Consider the following 22,849-nt stretch of genomic DNA (forward strand, 5'->3'; position numbering starts at 1 on the left):
TACCACTAAATGAAACAAATTCCAAAGCTGAGATTCTCTTAAAGTTGTGTAAATAATACCTAGATAATGCCATAATAGTAAATAATGAGGCTTTATAATTGGTCATAATACAAATGATGCATTGCTGGGAAGTGAACATATGTATTACAGCCTGTAAATTAAATATTTTCTAAAATCCTATTGGATATTTATAAAAATGATGCCCTTTCTTCCACAAGAGAGAAATTTTTAGAAAGCTGTTGATTATGTAACAATGTTGCTCTCTGAAAATGTAAAATAGTTGTCTATTCAGTTAATCAAACAGTACAATTGATTCTTTATCATAGTGTATTCAAAGCTGGAAACACTGGGGCTTCTCACCCTTAAGCATCAGCCTTGGGGTTTTGCAAGCTTAGGATGAGTTTAATTAGACTCAAGGGAGAAAACCAAGCATTGAGAAGTGCTTGTATCCTTCATGAATGGTAAAGACAGAAATACCATTTAGAATAAGATGATGCTGTAATCTCGGTATAAATGCCATTGTCTACTTCAGCAATTCTGAAGTGGCCCAGGTGTTTGGAAATACTTTGAAGAACAGCTAGCTTATGAGCTTTCAATTCATAACTATATTGAATAACTTCCATCTATTTTAAATCTCCTCTGATAGGAAGTGCTTAGAAGGGAGAGTGCATAAATATAAAGACTGACCATGCTTTAAGTTCTAGAATAAACCTATATTAAAGTGAGTCTCCAAAGAACATTTAGATTCAAATCAAATATGAGTAGGCTTGGAAATCAGGGGTTAACATTTTCCATCACTGCTACATACAAAAAGGATGCAGATAAATGGATAAAAAGATCTGGCTTCATGCAATGAAGAAGTTCATGTCATATTTATATTTTAGTGACTTTTGATGCAGTGCCATTACAGTTCCCTATCACTATTGTGCAGAACTGCCCACTGGGAAAATGGTAGAGCAGAACAATGTGCTGCTATACAGCTTGCCAATCAATCACAAACCATAGAAAGAAGCAACCACAAGTATTATTTCAAATGCAGTCCTAGGAAGCTGTGAGGGATGGGAGGGATAAAGTAGTCAATGGTAACCAAAAAGTGAAAGGGGATTAAATGTGATTTACTGGGACATATTTTGTTTGTCTTCGCTTCAGTTGCTTATGAGTATTAATTGCATTGTAGAACAAGAATATGGAGAGTGCACTACAGAAAGTCAGGGCAATTGCTCTAATTGGTGACAAGCAAATCAGCTATCTGTTTAATATGGTACAACAGTGTATAATCCTTTGCACTTGTGTGACTTCTGATGGAGTCTGCAAGCTAGCAAGATCAGTTGATTTCATCCATTAGAAGTCTTACAGATATTCCTTTAGCAATATCTAGCAGATCTTTATGTAGACTGCTTAGAAAAAACAAATATAAATGCCTTACAATCATACACTTTTATTTTAATAGCCATTTTGAACTCTTAGCGTAATATGTGATAAACCTTAGCAGTGGAGAAAACTTTCTACCATTCATTACAAATAAAAGTTGCCCCAATCGAGGCACCTGGGTGGCTTAGTCTGTTGAGCGTTAGTCTTCGGCTCAGGTCATGATCTCACGGTTCTTGAATTTGAACCCTACATCGGGCTTGCTGCTGTCAGCCAGGCAGTGCAGAGACTGCTTTGGATACTCTGTCCCCCTCTCTCTGTGCCCCTTTCCTGCTCACGCTCTCTCTTTCAAAAAAATAAATAAATAAATAAAACATCAAAAAAAATGTTGCCCCACTCATAGTTTTAACCAATCTTATATCATTGTAATGATATTTAAAAATGATTTTGCATGTGACTGAATGTCATAACTCAAGTATATTTACAAGGCTGGCTGATAATATACTTTCAGTTTCTGAAAAAGAAAGCTTTAAAATTAATAATAATTCCCAGGTTAGGCAATTCAGTGTAGAAGAAAACACAGTAAATGTGGGTCAGGACCTCCAGATTCTGTCTCCAGTTTGATGTATAGATTGGGCAGGTCCTTTAAAACCCTGTGCCTCAGTCTTCTATCTGTGTAAATCAGAGGGATGGGCAAGACGATTTCTGATCTCCATTTCATTTCTAAGTTTTCAGCAATTATCTTAATCAAAACTAGTTTCTCATAAAGCTGCAACTGGGATGTTAAAATGACTGAAAAGTGAACATCAAATATCCAGACAGAGGCCAGGAATGGAAAAATTAAAATTAGTTCTATACTGTTTATATTTCAGTGGGAAAAATAAATTACAAGTTAGCCATTATCCTACTATTTGTTTGTAAACATGATACATCTTGATAGCCCAGTGACTCAAGAGGCACTTCCTATTTCACTTTCTACGAGTGACTACCACACACATCCAATGTGTCACCACGTCCCAATGATCCTTCGGATCCCTTGACTATTGTGCTGTTGACTTTCCCACCCACATACCTCAGAGACTGAAAGCTGAGTAAAATTCTTAATTACTATTAGCAAAATACACATGTATATGAATAAGCTTGTTTTTGACTGCCAATTCCAAACTCAAGCAATCTGGATTCAGGTTGGAGAACAAAGAAGGAATATCAGTTGGCAGTGGCCAACAGAATCACTCAGTACTAACTAATGTACTACACAAGAGAAATGACTGCAATAAACTGACACTGGTCCAGGTTTGGTCAGTTGTATATCTTAAACAGATGATGCCAATGGTAATGTTTTCATATGGCTTCCATTCATATCAAGACAGTTAAGACATTTTGAACACTAACTCCACATTGCTTTCTGCCAATACATAGAAAAATTATATCACATCATAAATCCCAAAAATCCAAGTTTCATGTAATATAAAACCTATGAAACCAGAATGCATTTGATTTTAATAGTGTCCTTATGCAAATAAAAGCAAACATAGAAATGAACATAAGGAAACAGGAAAGGGACAACTTCAAAGCACAGAATGGCAGAAGATGCAAATGTTCTTTGTGTATACATCTAAAAGTCCTGTGGTGCCATTCCAAGCCTTGTGTTTTAGGACACCTGCTTCATGTTTGGCTCTATCATAGGCTCCATATAAGACCTCAATAACTCATTTAGCTTTTCAAGTTTTACGTTTACAGTCTCAGTTGGCTTATCCATTGGGAATAAATGTGTATCTTTGCTTACATTTTACTATGTGCCATTAAATTTTTGTTAAAATATTTAGAAAATAAAAGAAAAAATATAGGCAACAGAGTTGGCATCTATAAGAAGTATCTGGAAATGAATCAGGTCGAAAATAAAATGCTAGGAATTTGCTACATAACTAAATGAATTACCTTTAATATTTGATGCAAAAATAAGCATTAATAAGAAGAAAGATGGTATTCAGACAAATGAATGTATTCAGTTGCCCTCTTTCAAGATTCAAATGAAATTGTCCATGGGAGTTGCTCAGTACTTGGAGTCCTGGAATGTGCTTTCCAATATTTTCTTTTGTTCTTAATGTACGAGAACAAGCAAAGGTTTTCTTTATTCTAATTAAGAAAGAAAAAGGAAGAGAGTATTTCAAAAAAAACTTAGGTGTAGAAAGCCAGTTTCTTCTAACAAAGTGAGGTCGGGATAAAGGTGGGACAGAGAAAGCAGAACTAGACATAAACTGCAGCTTCAAAACCAAGAGGTGTGCAAATGAACTTAATAAGCATATTTATGATAAACTTCAAAAGAAACATAAAACTTTGATGCTTCTCAAACTTGAAAGCAGTTGGGAGTAGGCAAAGAGGCAAAGAAGAATGAAGCACCCAACCCAAGAGGAGCAAAATTGATGCCTACAATTATCATACATAGACAGTTGAATTTTGGTTTAAAATACAAATTTTGGGGGGGCACCTGGGTAGCTCAGTCTGTTGAGTGGCTGACTTTGGCTCAGAACATGGTCTCATAGCTCAAAAGCTCCTGAGTTCGAACCCCGCATCGGGCTCTGTGCTAACAGCTTAGAGCCTGGAGCCTGCTTCTGATTCTGTGTCTCCCTCTCTCTCTGCTCCTCCCTTGCTCACGTTCTCTCTCTCTCTCTCTCTCTCTCTCTCTCTCTCTCTCAAAAATAAATAAACATTATTTTTTTTAAAAATACAGATTTTATGAACTAATTACAATCCATATGAAAGGGAAAAAAGAGCTCAGAAAAAAAAATCCACTGCCATCAGAAGTTAATATATTGGAAAGCTAGCTGCAGAAATTGGCACCAAATCTCCCTCTAGTCAAAATTCATTTGTTCAACAGATTATTTTTTGGTACACATTATGTGTTAAACATTCTTCTAAGCACTTGATATATGACAGTGAACAAAACTGACAATAATCTCTGAACTCAGGGGAAAAGACAATAAACAATAAGTAATATGGAAATTATATAGTATGTTATAAAGTGATAATTGCATTGAGGGGAAGATAAAGTGCAGTAAGAGCTATAGGGAATGAATATTGGTTGGAATTGTATATTTACACCTGGGTGCTTTTGGTAAGCTTCGTTTAAAAAGTGATATTTGAAATAAGAAGATGGTGGCATAGGAGGACGCTGGGCTCACCATGTCCTGCTGATCATTTAGATTCCACCTACACCTGCCTAAATAACCCAGAAAAACGCCAGAAAACTAGCAGAACGGAGTCTCCGGAGCCAAGCTCAGACGAAAGGCCCATGGAAGAGGGTAGGAAGGGCGGTGAGGCGGTGCATGCTACACCGACTGGTGGGAGGGCGCCAGGGCAGAGGGGCGGCCCACCTGCCAAGCAGAGCCCCTGAGTCTGGCTTGCAAAAGCGGAGGGGCCAGATGGACTGTGTTCTGACAGCAAGCGGGACTTAATATCTGGAAGGTTATAAGCTAACAGCTCTGCTCCAAAAACAGGAGGGCTGGAAGACAACGGGAGGGAGAGTTGAGCCGCAGAGAACAAAGCTCAGCTTGGTGGGGAACAAAGGCGCTCGCCAGCGCCATCTCCCTTGCCCATCCCCAAGCCAAAATCCCAAAGGGAACCGGTTCCTGCCAGGGAACTTGCTTGCACCTCACAAACATCCAACGCTGTGCTTCTGCGATTCCATCCCTCCGGCAGGTCTGATTCTCTCCCGGTGTCACAGGTCTGACTCCCTCCCCGTGCCACAGGGCCCCTGCTGAAGCAGATCTCCGAAGGAAAAGGGAGTTAAGCCTGCCCCTCCTGTCCCTGTGCACCTTGCAGACCCACCCCAGCTAATACGCCAGATCCCCAGCAACACAAGCATGGAAGTGGGCAAGTAGCCCAGATGGGCCATGCCAACCCACAGTGAATCCCGCCCCTAGGAGAGGGGAAGAGAAGGCACACACTAGTCTGACTGTGGCCCCAGCAATGGGCTGAGGGCAGACATCGGGTCTGACTGTGGCCCCGCCCACCAACGCAAGTTATTCAAGACAGCACAGGGGAAGTTCCCCGCAGTTCTGCACCACTCCAGGGACTATCAAAAATGACGAAACGGAAGAATTCCCCCTCAAAATAACGTCCAGGAAACAATGACAGCTAACGAACTGATCAAAAACGATTTAAACAATATAACACAAAGTGAATTTAGAATAATAGTCATAAAATTAATCGCTGGGCTTGAAAACAGTACAAAGGACAGCAGAGAATCTCTTGCTACAGAGATCAAGGGACTAAGGAACAGCCAGGAGGAGCTAAAAAATGCTATTAATAAGCTGCAAAATAAAATGGAGACAACCATGGCTTGGATTGAACAGGCAGAGGAGAGAATAGGTGAACTAGAAGATAAAATTATGGAAACAGAAGAAGCTGAGAAAAAGAGAGATAAAAAAATCCAGGAGTATGAGCGGAAAATTAGAGAACTAAGTGATGCACTAAAGGGAAATAATATATGCATACTTCGTATTCCAGAAGAGGAAGAGAGAGGGAAAGATGCTGAAGGTGTACTTGAAGATATAATAACTGAGAACTTCCCTGATCTGGGGAAGGAAAAAGGCATTGAAATCTAAGAGGCACAGAGATCTCCCTTCAGACGTAACTTGAATTGATGTTCTGCACGACATATCATAGTGAAACTGGCAAACTACAAGGATAAAGAGAAAATTCTGAAAGCAGCTAGAGATAAACATGCTCTAACATATAAGGGAGACCTATAAGACTCATGACCGATCCCTCTACTGAAACTTGGCAGGCCAGAAAGGAATGGCAGGAGAACTTCAATGTGATGAAGAGAAAAAATTTGCAGCCGAGAATCCATTATCCAGCAAGTCTGTCATTTAGAATAGAAGGACAGATAAAGGTCTTCCCAAACAAACAAAATCTGAAGGAATTCGTCACCACTAAACCATCCCTACAAGAGATCCTAAGGGGAATTCTGTGAGACAAAGTACCAGAGACATCACTACAAGCATAAAACATACAGACATCACAATGACTCTAAACCCGTATCTTTCTATAATAACACTGAATGTAAATGGATTAAATGAGCCAACCAAAAGACATAGGGTACCAGAATGAATAAAAAAACAAGACCCATCTATTTTCTGTCTACAAGAGACTCATTTTAGACCTGAGGACACCTTCAGATTGAGAGTGAGGGGATGGAAAACTATTTATCCACTGGAAGTCAGAAGAAAGCTGGAGTAGCCACACTTATATCAGACAAACTAGACTTTAAGTTAAAGACTGTAACAAGAGATGAAGAAGGGCATTATATAATAATTACAGGGTCTATCCATCAGGAAGAGCTAACAATTATAAATGCCTATGCACTGAATACAGGAGCCCCAAATATATAAAACAATTACTCACAAACATAAGCAACCTTATTGATAAGAATGTGGTAATTGCAAGGGACTTTAATACCCCACTTACAACAATGGATAGATCATCTAGACACACGGTCAATAAAGAAACAAGGGCCCTGAATGATACATTGGATCAGATGGACTTGACAGATATATTTAGAACTCTGCATCCCAAACCAACAGAATATACATTCTTCTCGAGTGCACATGGAATATGCTCCAAGATGGATCACATACTGGGTCACAAAACAGCCCTTCATAAGTATACAAGAATTGAAACCATACCATGCATACTTTCAGACCACAATGCTATGAAGCTGGAAATCAACCACAGGAAAAATCTGGAACACCTCCAAAACCATGGCGGTTAAAGAACACCCTACTAAAGACTGAGTGGGTCAACCAGGCAATTAGAGAAGAAATTAAAAAATATATGGAAACAAACGGCAATGAAAAGACAACAATCCAAATGCTTTGGGATGCAGCAAAGGCATTTCCTGAGATGAAAATACATTGCAATCCAGGCCTATCTCAAGAAACAAGAAAAATCCCAAATACAAAATCTAACAGCACACCTAAAGGAAATAGAAGCAGAACAGCAAAGGCAGCCTAAATCCAGCAGAAGAAGAGAAATCTTAAATATAAGAGCAGAAAAAAACAATATAGAATCTAAAAAAAACTTTAGATCAATGAAACCAAGATTTAGTTTTTTGAAAAAATAAACAAAATTGATAAACCTCTAGCCAGGCTTCTCAAAAAGAAACGGGAGATGACCCAAATAGATAAAATCATGAATGAAAATGGAATTATTACAACCAATCCCTCAGAACATAAGAAATTATCAGAGAATACTATGAAAAATTATATGCCAACAAACTGGACAACCTGGAAGAAATGGACAAATTCCTAAACACCCACACCCTTCCAAAACTCAATCTGGAAGAAATAGAAAACTTGAACAGACCCATAACCAGGGAAGAAATTGAATCAGTCATCAAAAATCTCCCAACAAATAGGAGCCCAGGACCAGATGACTTCCCAGGGGAGTTCCACCAGACGTTTAAAGCAGAGATAATACCTATCCTTCTCAAGCTATTCCAAAAAATGGAAAGGGAAAGAAAACTTCCAGACTCTTTCTAGGAAGCCAGTATTCCTTTGATTCCTAAACCAGACAGAGACCCAGTAAAAAAAGAGAACTACAGGCCAATATCCCTGATGAATATGGATGCAAAAATTCTCAATAAGATACTAGCAAATCAAATTCAACAGCATATAAAAAGAATTATTCACCATGATCAAGTGGGATTCATTCCTGGGATGCAGAGTTGGTTCTACATTTGCAAATCAATCAACGTGATACATCACATTAATAAAAGAAAAGATAAAAACCATATGATCCTGTCAATCGATGCAGAAAAGGCCTTTGACAAAATCCAGCACCCTTTCTTAATAAAAACCCTTGAGAAAGTCGGGATAGAAGGAACATACTTAAAGATCATAAAAGCCATTTATGAAAAGCCCACAGCTAACATCATCCTCAACGGGGAAAAACTGAGAGCTTTTTCCCTGAGATCAGGAACACGACAGGGATGCCCACTCTCACCGCTGTTGTTAAACATAGTGCTGGAAGTTCTAGCATCAGCACTCAGACAACAAAAGGAAATCAAAGGCATCAAAATTGGCAAAGATGAAGTTAAGCTTTCGCTTTTTGCAGATGACATGATATTATACATGGAAAATCCGATAGACTCCACTAGAAGTCTGCTAGAACTGATACATGAATTTAGCAAAGTTGCAGGATACAAGATCAATGTACAGAAATCACTTGCATTCTTATACACTAATAATGAAGCAACCGAAAGACAAATAAAGAAACTGATCCCATTCACAATTGCACCAAGAAGCATAAAATAGCTAGGAATAAATCTAAACAAAGATGTCAAAGATCTGTATGCTGAAAACTCTACAAAGATTATGAAGGAAATTGAAGAAGATATAAAGTAATGGAAAAACATTCCATGCTCATGGATTGGAAGAATAAATATTGTCAAAATATCAATACTACCCAAAGCTATCTACACATTCAATGCAATCCCAATCAAAATTGCACCAGCATTCTTTTTTTTTTTTTTCATAGCCATATGATTTTATTTCCATATGTTTTAAAGGTTCAGGTTTTGGTTTTGTTGTTTCGTATTTCAACAAATACAATTCCTTTCCATTATATTAAATTTTAGCAATCAGAAGTATTGCTATTGCTATCCTGAAGTATTTTAAATGCATACTATTTTTTTTAATTTTCTCTATTTATTGTTTTAGAGGATGAAACATTTTAAGTGGATTTTGCAACTACTGAGATAAAGCCTGAAACTTTTCCAAAAATAAAGATTCTGAATAGTTTAGGTTTTAAAATATGTTCACAACTGCAACCCAAGACAATGAGAGTTGCAAATAACTTTGAGAATGCCATGTTCATATCATGTGGATAACTTTTTTTTTATATATATATTCTTCTCGAAACTAGAACAAGCAATCCTAAAATTCACATGGAATCACAAAAGGTCCCGAATAGCCAATGTAATTTTGAATAAGAAGACCAAAGCAGGAGGCATCACAATCCCACACTTTAGCCTCTACTCCAAAGCTGTAACCATCAAGACAGCACGGTATTGGCACAAAAACAGACACATAGACCAATGGAATAGAATAGAAACCCCAGCACTAGACCCACAAACGTATGGCCAACTCATCTTTGACAAAGCAGGAAAGAACATCCAATGGAAAAAAGACAGTCTCTTTAACAAATGGTGCTGGGAGAACTGGACAGCAACATGCAGAATATTGAAACTAGACCACTTTCTCACACCATTTACAAAAATAAACTCATAATGGATAAAGGACCTAAATGTGAGACAGGAAACCATCAAAACCCTAGTGGAGAAAGCAGGAAAAGTCCACTCTGACCTCAGCCGCAGCAATTTCTTATTTGACACATCCCCAAAGGCAAGGGAATTAAAAGCAAAAATGAACTACTGGGACCTTATGAAGATAAAAAGCTTCTGCACAGCAAAGGAAACAACCAACAAAACTAAAAGGCAACCAATGGAATGGGAAAAGATATTTGCAAATGACATATCGGACAAAGGGCTCGTATCCAAAATCTATAAAGAGCTCAACAAACTCCACACCCAAAAAACAAATAACCCAGTGAAGAAATGGGCAGAAAACATGAATAGACACTTCTCTAAAGAAGACATCCGCATGGCCAACAGGCACATGAAAAGATGCTCAACGTCGCTCCTCATCAGGGAAATACGAATCAAAACCACACTCAGATATCACCTCACGCCAGTCAGAGTGGCCAAAATGAACAAATCAGGAGACTATAGATGCTGGAGAGGATGTGGAGAAACGGGAACCCTCTTGCACTGTTGGTGGGAATGTAAATTGGTACAGCCACTCTAGAAATCAGTGTGGAAGTTCCTCAAAAAATTAAAAATAGACCTACCCTATGACCCAGCAATAGCACTGCTAGGAATTTACCCAAGGGATACAGGAGTACTGATGCATGGGGGCACTTGTACCCCAATGTTTATAGCAGCACTCTCAACAATAGCCAAATTGTGGAAAGAGCCTAAATGTCCATCAACTGATGAATGGATAAAGAAATTGTGGTTTATATACACAATGGAGTACTATGTGGCAATGAGAAAGAATGAAATATGGCCCTTTGTAGCAACATGGATGGAACTGGAGAGTGTGATGCTAAGTGAAATAAGCCATACAGAGAAAGACAGATACCATATGTTTTCACTCTTATGTGGATCCTGAGAAACTTAACAGAAACCCATGGGGGAGGGGAAGGGAAAAAAATAGGTTAGAGTGGGAGAGAGCCGAAGCATAAGAGACTCTAAAAATCTGAGAACAAACTGAGGTTTGATGGGGGGTGGGAGGGAGGGGAGGTTGGGTCATGGGTATTGAGGAGGGCACCTTTTAAGATGAGCACTGGGTATAGTATGGAATCCAATTTGCCAATAAATTTCATATATTGAAAAAAAAATGAAAAAAAAAAGTGATATTTGTTCAAAGACCTGAAGGAAATGATGTAGCAAGTATGTGGAAATCTAAGGGGCATTACTACATCACTAAGGCCCTAAATAAGGAATACTCCTGGTGGATGTGCTGAACAGCAGGAGATCAGTGCAACTTGAGCAGAGAGAGTGAGGGGGAGAATGGCAGATGAGATCAGAGAGGTAAAGAAGAAAGGGATCATATAGGACTTTGATTTTTATACTATCAAAATAGGGAGCCATTAAAAGTTTTTGAACAGAAGAGTAGCATAATATGACTTTGGTAAAGTTCACTTAGGATCTATGTAAGCATATACTCTAGTAGAATAACAAGTAGAAACAAAGAGACCAATTAGGATAATATTTCAGCATTCAGATAAGAGATGATGATGGCTTAAATCAGGGAAGCAAAAGGTGGAATAGTAAAAAGTGGTCACAATTTGGTATATTGTGAAGGCAAGGATAGATGAGAGATCGGACATTGGGTATGAGAGAAAACGAGATGTCAAGGATACCTCTATGATTTTGAGCCTAAGCTATTAGAAGAATAGAATTTGCATTTTTTAAGATAGAGAAGACTATGAAATACGTGTTAGATACCCAGCGAGAGTATAAATAGGCAGTTGTACAGAAATCTATACAGAAACCCAGAAAAAGGACTAATGAAAGTACAACTTTGGTTAACAGTTAACCAGTTACATAGTTAATAGTACTTGTTAACCAGTTGTACTTGTTAACCATGTTGTAACTTGTACTGTTAATATGGTTGCATATTCCTGGTAGATATAGTTTTGGTGGGATCTGTGGAAATTCTTTTTTGGTTGCTTAAATTTTCTCAATAATGAAGAAGTAAAGTCATAAGCTCTCATGAGAATGAGGAGTAAAGTTTTAGGATTTTGAGTGAGAAAAAATATGAAATATTCATCTAAGAGAGTGGGACACATTAAATAAAATTGAGAAGTTTATTATGATTGACATGAATCGCTAAGTGTGTACTTGAGATTCATGGTCATGAATTTAAAAAGAGCTACTTAGTGTGATTGGATATTTTTCTGTAACCAAGTTTAGCTGTAAAAGTGCAGATGCAGAGTAGGTAAAAAGTTGGTATATTAGTCTGCTTAGGCTACCATATCAAAATATCCCCAGCTGGGTGGCTTAAACAACAAATTTATTTTCTCACAGTTCTGGAACCTGAAAATCCCAGATTAAGTCCAGCAGGATTCAGTTTCTGGCAAGGAGTCTCTACCTGGCTTAGAGGTAGCCACTTTATCCTCATGTGGCCTTTACTCTGAGCATGAGAGAGAGGGAGAGCAAAAGTGAGAACGAATGTGAGAGAATCTCTTTCTTCCTCTTCTTATAAGTCCACCAGTCCTATTGGATTAGGGACCCACCTGTATTACCTTATTTAGCCTTAATTACCACCTAAAGACCCTATTTCAAAACACAGTCACCTTGGCTACAACATATGAATTTGAGGGGGACACGATTCAGTCTATAGCATCTGGATATATGTAGTAACACTTCTTTAATTTTTTTAAGTTTTTCATTTTAATACCATTATAGTTAACATTCAATGTTATATTAGTTTCAGGTGTACAATATAGTGATTCAACAATTCTATATGTTACTCAGTGCTCAGGTAGTTACACTTTTGCCAAAAGAGAAAGAGTGTGTGAGAGAGATCAGGCAGTATTACCCTATACTATATTCAAGTCAATGATTATATTAATTGATCATGAATTTAAGATGGCTAAGGGAAGAGAGAAATTCAAAGTGTTGAGAAACAAAAAAATATATAAAGTTGGAACAATGGAGTGGAGTCTCAGTTTATAGATTATTGGAGTTACTATATTTTAACAAAAACAATGAAAAACATAGGAGGTGGTGGATGGATAATAGGAAATTGAAACTAAGATTTTGTGGACATGCCAGTTACTGGCAATATAAGATCTGAATTATAATCTTGCTGTGAATGCTATAATGTGTTACCCCAAATCTCCTTTCAGAACAAGGACACTCATTTTCATAGCTTCTGGGAGTGTTGTCTGCTGAGAGCTCAAACAATTGAGTCCTTTCCCGGGCATTGCCCTTCACTGAAGGTAAATACTTTGGCCAAGGCTATGCCACTACTTAGGGTCTGCCCACATTCAAGTATTGATGAGTTTCAAACTCTGGGAGGCCATCTCAGCTCCAGAGCTCCCTGTGGGATTAGATGAGGCCTTTGCTGCTACTGGTGTTGTATGTCAATTGACATTGTTTCTCTCAATTGACATTGTTTCTCTGTCCAATCCTGCTTCTTTCATGGCCTCATAGGTGTTGTTTCAGAGAGCACTCTTTAGTAAACTTCCTGAATTCAAATATCCATCTCAGAGTCTGTTTTACACAAAAACTGGCATGGGATAGTTAGGGCTAGGCATGATCTGAGGAAGCCGACTTCAAAACGGGATGCTGGATTACTTGTCAGTTGGCTGGAAATAAGAATGCTGCCACCAGTGGTAGGTGGTATATGGATAACCTTTGGCATGTTATAACAATGTAATTGTTAAAACTCTCAGAGAGAAGGGGAATGCACAAGCAGTGGCAATATCTCAGGAGTTTGAAAGGTTCAGGACAAGTGGTAATGATAACTAATGATTACGACAATGGGCAACAGATGGCTTTTGCTGAGTATGACAGATGCATTGGAGAAACAATGAAAGGCTAAGAGTGATTAACCAATTTCAGCTGAAGTATGAAAGTCAGAGAGCCTTGGAAGAACTTAAAGAGGCTTTCACTTTTTACAACCAGATGATCAGGCCCAGAACGTATCTAGGACAGTACAGGACCAGGGAAGGGTTATGTTCCCACCTCTGACATGTTTACACAAAGGTAGAGGCCCTGGTTGAGAAGGAGAGGAAATGAGGCACCTGGGGGGTACTGTTGTTTAAGCATCTGACTCTTGATCTCAGCTTCGGTCATGATCTCACGGTTTGTGAGTTTGAGCCCCACGTTGGGCTCTACTGTGATGGCCCAGAGCCTGCTTGGGATTCTGTCTCTCCTTCTCTCTGCCTCTCCCCCTCTTTTTCTCTCCTCTCCTCTCCTTTCCTCTCCTCTCCTCTCCGTCTCTCCCTGTCAAAATAAATAAATACAGTTTAAAATAAATTTAAAAATAAGAAAATGATAGGAGGCCTGAGATGTGGGATGAGAATACCCTTGACTTCTACAACATGGATAACCTTGAAAAATTATGGTAAGTGAAAGAAGCCAGATACAAAAGACCACATATTATATGGTCCCTATTAATAGGATGAGGGTCAGCATAACTAAAGGGCACAGGGTTTCTATTTGATCGTTGAAAATATTCTAAAACAGACTATTATGATGGTGGTTGGTGCATGCATGTGAAAACATTAAAAATATTGAATTGTGCACTTTAAATGGGTAAATTATATTGCATGCAAATTATATCTCAACAAAACTGTTTTAAAAAAAATCTTGAATTCTCTGATTACCCCAAATCCTTTGTACTTAAAGAAATGATCTCCTCCCTCTTAAAGGCTAGTTCCCCCACCCTTCTTGATAGCCATGAAAAGGTCTCTGTTGTAAGAAAACTGTGGCCCCTCTTGTTCTATCCTCAGCTCCCCTCCTTGGCCACCAAACCAATACTTAGAATCATGTCACACAGAACCTGGACGTGCAAGTGTCAAGTGTGGAAAGGAAGGGAAAGGACTAAGGCAAATATCTGAACAATGTAGCCAACATGTATCAGGACCTGATACAGTATGCATGGGATTGTATCCTGAGGGTGCTGGATCAAGGAAGGCTGGGGGGGGGGGACAAACATCTTAATTTTCAATTAGATAAGTAAGAATTACCAATATTGATACAATCTCTTGTAATGCAATGTAAACACCCTGGCAAGGATCCTGGATGATGGTGCTAATATGCTGGTAGGATGGCACTTGGAAGTTTATCTCATAGATAAAGTGATGGCCCAAAGTAAGCAAAGATTTTAGAACTTCCATGGAAAATAATGGAAAAAATGATCAAAATGCTTAGTAAAGAGGACATGCTAGAGAGGATACATTTTATATGACCAGAAAATGCACCAGCTGTCTATGTTCCTCCAGTAAAGCCTGGAGGATAGCCCATTTATAAAAGCAATAAGGAATGTGTTGGTCATCATCAAGAAGTACATTGGTGGTCATCCTCTGTAGGCAAAGTCTGATGGTAAGAGATACTATTATAGAACTGCGTCCCCTGAAAATAATGGTAGATTAAAAGATCCTAAAATATTAGAGATCAGGTTGTTGTCATTACCTATCAGAAACAAGGTGAGCACAATTACTCTAACTAGAGGCAGGACTGAATTGGTAGACAGGAGTATTGACCCATAGAGCCTGATAGAGATGGTTGATGGAGTATGGTTCAGCAGCTCTTGATTCTCCCTGTCAATGTCTTAGATTGGGTTCCCCAGAATATTGAGGCCAGAATTCTTCCAAGTGCTTCATTGAAGCAAGACTCTCAGAAGGGGTTTGTAGGGAAGTGAGGGAATAAATCTAAGGCAGGGAAAGTTGCTGAGAAAAAAATGTAGCTTCCAAAATATATTTATTGAGTCCTTACCCTGTGCTTCTTACAGTGAAACTCTGGAGCATGAATTGAGCAGTGTGCTGCAGCAAGCTTGTAAAAGCAGATTGTGTACATCTCATCCCCAACTCTGCTTTTAGTGATGTCAGATTGGTATATTGACATCAGACATAGTGGGAAATTTTCACAACAGAAATCAGCAGACACTACAAATCAGGGCCTTCCCCCCACTCCCCTCACCCCCCTCCGCAAAAAGTCAGTTTAATGCACTGCAAGAATTTCATTATAGAATAAGTTTTTCCTTTAGGAGACCTCTGAATCAGTTGGTCAGTCAATCACTGGATGTATGCTTCCACCTGGGGTGGGGTACATAACTTCTTGGGTGAGAAGATTCCTGTCCTATGATGAATTTTCAGAGAAGGGTGCCACTGTGAATAGTTAGTAAACTAGTACTCATAGCAGGAAGGTGAGAACACCACCCAACAAGTTTTACAGAGGCAGGCACCTTTTCAGCAACATTTCAAATCCTTTCAGCCTTACCTCTCATTGAAGCTCCAACAAAAGCAACCAGTTCACAAGGGAACAGGTGGTCTCAGTTTCTCATAGGTATAACCTGATAGCACCATGCCTTGGACCAGCACCTGGAGTTTTGGACTTCCTACAGTGGAACTTTTCTGAGGCTGAAGCATGAGACACTGTTAACCAAACTGGGCCCTTGGGCTCTCCAAGCAATAGAAATTGATAAGAGGCCAAACAGGAGTTCCAGGCAAGGCTTTATTAGGGCTTATGCTCATGCACAAGTGAGACAGCACAAAAGAAGGAATCCTCAGGTTTACTCCCAGAGAAGAGGTCAAGGGAGAATTTTTCTAAAAGAAACCTGGGAGGGAAAAGGGTGACATTTAAGCACGTAGAGGTGGGGATTTATTAGCACCTGGGCAAGTAAAGGTCATGCTTTTTCATGCCTTGCATGCATTATTGACATGTTAAATCTCCACTCCTGGCCATGCTTTTTAATATTACAATGGGAGGGGGGAGTCAGTGAAAATTCAGCACTGTAGTTCATCTTGTTGCAGACAGGTTTGGTCTGCTCTTCACCAGTCTTAGTCATAAGCATCCTCCTTTCAGTAAGCATCCTCCCTCTGTATTCCTGCAAGATATGCTGTTCAAGAAATATAGATATTTAGCTTTTTTTTCCTTATGGAGTCAGCCAAAGAATGCTGGATTTTGTGGTCAGAGTTGAGGGGACCTGAGTCCAGTCCCCACTTTGTCTCAACAAATGTGGGGAATTAAAGCCCTGTAAGCCAGACTCAACTCTTGAAGGATAAATGTTCATCTCTTTTTCTATCCCTAGGTAGATGATTCTGAGTTGCATTTCAGAGGGCTCCCCAGAAGCTCTCTTCAAGATCAGGCACTCACCCTGTAATCATGGGCAACAACTGTCAAATTTTCAAAAAAACATGTCCAACAAACAAACTACAAGGTAATTGATACTTTATTCAGTCAATTGCAATAGGCAAAGGACATATCTCTTCATCTGGCTATTGATTTGTATCCTTTATCATATCCTTTAATAAACTGGTAAATGAAAGTAACTGTTTCCTTGAGTTCTGTGAGCCACTCTAGTAAATAAAAATAACTTGAAAAGAAGGTGGTTTGGGGTGCCTGGGTGGCTCAGTCAGTTAAGCATCTGACTTCGGCTCAGGTCATGATCTCACAGTTCATGGGTTCAAGCCCCGCGTTGGGCTCTGTGCTGCTGGCTCGGAGCCTGGAGCCTGCTTTGGATTCTGTTCCTCCCTCTCTCCGTGCCCCTCCTCCACTCTTTCTCAAAAATAAACATTAAAAGAATGTGTGTCTCTTTCTCAAAAATAAACATTAAAAAATTTTAAATAAACAAATAAAATAAAAAGAAGGTGGTTGGACCCTCCAATTTATAAACAGTCAGTTGGAAACACAGGTAATAGCCTAGAGTTTGCCACTGGTGTCTGAAGTAGGGGTTGGAGGGCAGTCTTGCATGATTGAGCCCTTATCATGTGCTATCTGATGGTATCTCTGGTAGATAATGTCACAATTGAGTTGAATTCTTGGAAAATCTGCTGGTGTCTGAGATTTTTTGGTGTTGTGTGTGGGGGACAGCCCCCTATAATGGAATTAGGTCTGAGAACCCAAAAAGAGGGTTTTAAAGGGGAAAAAAAGAGTCAAAAGTAGCAGAGTGCAATTGCATGATTGTGGTCTGATTTGGTCAGGCAGGTGTCTAAATATTGCCAGTAGAATTTTTTCTTTGTCAGTGTGGCACATTTCAGGCCATTAAATCCTGGTCTTGAAATGCTTGACTAAAAGAAGGGATTTAAAGGGAAAGAGTGAGTCACTTGGTATTAGAGAGCAAAGAAGTCAATGAATGTTCAGTGCAGAGAATTTTCCAGTCCTCCACATCACCTTATATGGGCTCTCCTTTCCATTTCCCCCTCTCTGTCCCTTGCACCTCCCTCTGAGTTTCAACATCTTCCATCAGCATTTAACTCTGCCTCAGGCTCTGCTTTTAGGGAAAACCCATGCTAACTCAAGAGATGATAGTAATCCATTCTATTCTATATTTATAAGATCCAGGTATACAAGTGTTGGATCCTACATAAGGCACCCAGCATGGCCAACCAAGGCAATCGCAATTCAATTCCCCTACTTATGGAATAAATGATTCTAATTAATTTGCCATCAGGGTTAAATACAACATAATTTGATAAACTGTATTAAAATATAAACTATCAAAAATAAAATAAAATAGAAGCTGTCATTCATGAAGCTACTTGTTAGCCATAGCATGAGTTCTGTTTGAATATTATAGATTAAAAATATCCCATTTTTTCCTTCTTTTATAGAGGTTGTGTGGATAAATTCAATTTTGTAAATCCTTCAACTTCTCAGCCAAAAAGAGCAAGATGTAAAATATTTTTATTACTCTTTTGATGAATTCAAGAAAAACAAATAAACTCTCTAGCAGCTAAAGGTAGGTAACAGCAAGAAGATAATCTGTTGCCTCTTGCTGCTGAAATGAATATTTCAGTTGGTCAGTTGGTTGATGTGGGGGACAGGATGTGGAAGACATTGAAACAAATTCTACAGCAGTAATTAAAACAATGTTATTTTTAAAATATCTCAGTGGTAAAGATTAATTTATGTTTTCACTATCTACTTTTAGTTGTCATTGTTTCAATCAAATTTTCTCAGAATAACATCCCATTTGGCAGTCGTGAAAACAGGAACAGGGCAAATGCTTAATAAATATTTGTTGGAAGTATGAAGAGGAGATGGATTAGGAAAACAGGCTTAGGGCTTTGCTTATGTGTAGAAAAGAATATTGTTTTGAGCTTGCTTAGTTTTGCTGTTCCTAAGTGTGAATAAAAGCTGGTGATGACAATAGTTGAAACATCAACACAATTAGCAAATGTCCTTAAACCAAATCCATAGTTATTGAAAGCTTTTTCGATAAAAAGCTGCCATTTGTTTCATTTTCAATTTTCACTCGATTTTTACTTTCGCCCTCTAAAAACCTTTTTAATGATTGCTAATTATCTAAGGAATGAGACAGAGCTTGTGATTGTTTCTGTAGCATTGGCAACATTAATTTTCCTGTCAGAAAAACTGTCTAAATATCTTTTGTGTAATAAATGGTGTGTACTTATTGATCAAAATGGAATTTTTCTTTTATTGCTTTAATTGATGTTTTGTTTCAATTAAAGTGGTGATATTTGCAAGCAGAGGTATAGGTTTGTGAGGCAGGCTGATAAAAGCTAGTATTTTCTTTCTGTCACTGTGTAATGCAGCACGTTGCCTCAGGGTAAGAAAGATATGGTCTCCAAATCTGACTCTGCCACTTCCTTGTGAGTGATTTTGACCAAATGCTTTCTCAAGGCTTCAGTTTTCTCATCCATAAAGTGAAAATCATATTGACAACCTTCCTCTTCAAACTGCTGTAAGTGCCAGTGGCTGGCATGCCAGTGCCTGGCATGTACTAAGAGCTAAAAACATGATACCTATTTTGATTAGTACTTAATACATGATTCAACCTCATACTTTTTCAATGAAAATATAATTCTACAACCATTTATTTGCATTTTCTATACTGACCAGTAGGATAAGCTACGCTGTTATTATTATTTTTTGCTTATAATATATTTTTAAAACATTTTTCTTTGTTTTTAACATTCAATTGAAGTATAGTTGACATGTATTATATTAGTTTCAGGTGTACAACATAGTGACAATAACATATATTATATAGGGCTTACCACAATAAGTATAGTTACCATCTGTCACCATAGAAAATTATTACAATATCATCAACTCTATTCCCTATGCTGTACTTTTCACTCCCATGACTTATTTATTTTATAACTGGAGGTTTGTACCTCTTAATCCTTTTCATCTATTCATTTTTTTATTAACATCTTCTCTTTATTAAGATAGCTCATATTACCAAGGAGCTAGATATTAAGGGAGGACAAAAATTAATTTGCATCATTTTATCATAGCAGAATTTTTTTATTCTATTGAGTTTTATTGAGATATAATTGACATGCAACACTGTATAAGTTTAGGGTTACAGCATAATTATTTGACTTATATCATAAAATGATTAGCACATAGTTAACAGCTATCATTTCATAACAATTAAAATATATATATAATAATCTTTTCCTTGTGATGACAATTTAGGTTTCCCTCTCTTAACTTTCATAAATATCAAACAATATGCTGTTATTTTGAAATAAAGTTAAAGCATTAGTTTATATTGTTTTAATAATTATGGAGCATTTATAATGAACTAGTCAGTGGGCTGCAGCAAGAAAAGTACAAATGACCTACAGAACTTATATACAACTTGATAATGTAATGAGTCATTACTGAATGAAATAGTTCATTTTTATTTATAAAATATTTGTTCTTATTACTATGTGTACATGCCTCTAAATATATTCATATTTATTTAAAATATTATTAGTATCCAGAAAAGGGCAAAGATGAAAAGCACCTTTAGTCCATCTCTCTATCTCTGTACATAAACACACATATATATGTATATACATATGTGCACACAGACAATATACCTATATATCTTTATATCTATATATATACATATATAATATATAATTAATATTTTGGTGCATATCATTCCAGTCTTTTCTACTTTGCATATATTCAATATTTGTTTTTGTTAATTGGGTATATACCATGCATATTCTTTTGTAAACTGTTATTTTTATGTAAAACATATAGTGAATAATTCCATTGATCTAAAAATGCTCTTCGACCTCATTATTTTAAAATACACTAGAGGGGCGCCTGGGTGGCGCAGTCGGTTAAGCGTCCGACTTCAGCCAGGTCACGATCTCGCGGTCCGGGAGTTCGAGCCCCGCGTCAGGCTCTGGGCTGATGGCTCAGAGCCTGGAGCCTGTTTCCGATTCTGTGTCTCCCTCTCTCTCTGCCCCTCCCCCGTTCATGCTCTGTCTCTCTCTGTCCCAAAAATAAATAAACGTTGAAAAAAAAATTTTTAAATACACTAGAATAGTGTAGATACATATCATAACTTACATGACCAGTTCCCTATGGTAAGCATTTTTATTGCTTTTAATATTTCATTAATAAAATAACGTGACAAACTTTGATACCATCACATCCATTTCACTTTCAGCAGTTGAGTTCACACAGAAAATAGCAGCCATCAGAAAGGGGAGCCCTCATCATTCCATCATCAGCTTTATGAATTAGTTGCCTCATCATTCATTATTTCCTTCTTTCCTAAATGTTCTAGACATTTAGTGTCTAGTGTTCTTTCTACATTTTCAGAGAACATGTTCTTTGATTATTTCTTCTCTTTCATGTATATGCACTTTTTTCCTTCTCTCTGGGTCCTTCCCTTCAACATGTTATTATACTTAAATATTCACCATTTTATAAAACAAAAATAAATACAAAAAGCTCCTTCATTAACCTCATGTCTTTAACTTTTTTTTTCAATGTATGAAATTTATTGTCAAATTGGTTTCCATACAACACCCAGTGCTCATCCCAAAAGGTGCCCTCCTCAATACCCATCACCCACCCTCCCCTCCCTCCCACCCCCCATCAACCCTCAGTTTGTTCTCAGTTTTTAACAGTCTCTTATGCTTTGGCTCTCTCCCACTCTAACCTCTTTTTTTTTTCCTTCCCCTCCCCCATGGGTTTCTGTTAAGTTTCTCAGGATCCACATAAGAGTGAAACCATATGATATCTGTCTTTCTCTGTATGGCTTATTTCACTTAGCATCACACTCTCCAGTTCCATCCACGTTGCTACAAAAGGCCATATTTCATTCTTTCTCATTGCCACATAGTATTCCATTGTGTATATAAACCACAATTTCTTTATCCATTCATCAGTTGATGGACATTTAGGCTCTTTCCACAATTTGGCTATTGTTGAGAGTGCTGCTATAAACATTGGGGTACAAGTGCCCCTATGCATCAGTACTCCTGTATCCCTTGGGTAAATTCCTAGCAGTGCTATTGCTGGGTCATAGGGTAGGTCTATTTTTAATTTTCTGAGGAACCTCCACACTGCTTTCCAGAGCGGCTGCACCAATTTGCATTCCCACCAACAGTGCAAGAGGGTTCCCGTTTCTCCACATCCTCTCCAGCATCTATAGTCTCCTGATTTGTTCATTTTGGCCACTCTGACTGGCGTGAGGTGATATCTGAGTGTGGTTTTGATTTGTATTTCCCTGATAAGGAGCGACGCTGAACATCTTTTCATGTGCCTGTTGGCCATCCGGATGTCTTCTTTAGAGAAGTGTCTATTCATGTTTTCTGCCCATTTCTTCACTGGGTTATTTGTTTTTCGGGTGTGGAGTTTGGTGAGCTCTTTCTAGATTTTGGATACGAGCCCTTTGTCCGATATGTCATTTGCAAATATCTTTTCCCATTCCGTTGGTTGCCTTTTAGTTTTCTTGGTTGTTTCCTTTGCTGTGCAGAAGCTTTTTATCTTCATAAGGTCCCAGTAATTCACTTTTGCTTTTAATTCCCTTGCCTTTGGGGATGTGTCGAGTAAGAGATTGCTACGGCTGAGGTCAGAGAGGTCTTTTCCTGCTTTCTCCTCTAGGGTTTTGATGGTTTCCTGTCTCACATTCAGGTCCTTTATCCATTTTGAGTTTATTTTTGTGAATGGTGTGAGAAAGTGGTCTAGTTTCAACCTTCTGCATGTTGCTGTCCAGTTCTCCCAGCACCATTTGTTAAAGAGACTGTCTTTTTTCCATTGGATGTTCTTTCCTGCTTTGTCAAAGATGAGTTGGCCATACGTTTGTGGGTCTAGTGCTGGGGTTTCTATTCTATTCCATTGATCTATGTGTCTGTTTTTGTGCCAATACCGTGCTGTCTTGATGATTACAGCTTTGGAGTAGAGGCTAAAGTG

Source organism: Lynx canadensis, chromosome X, assembly GCF_007474595.2.
Source record: "Lynx canadensis isolate LIC74 chromosome X, mLynCan4.pri.v2, whole genome shotgun sequence".
NCBI lineage: Eukaryota > Metazoa > Chordata > Mammalia > Carnivora > Felidae > Lynx > Lynx canadensis.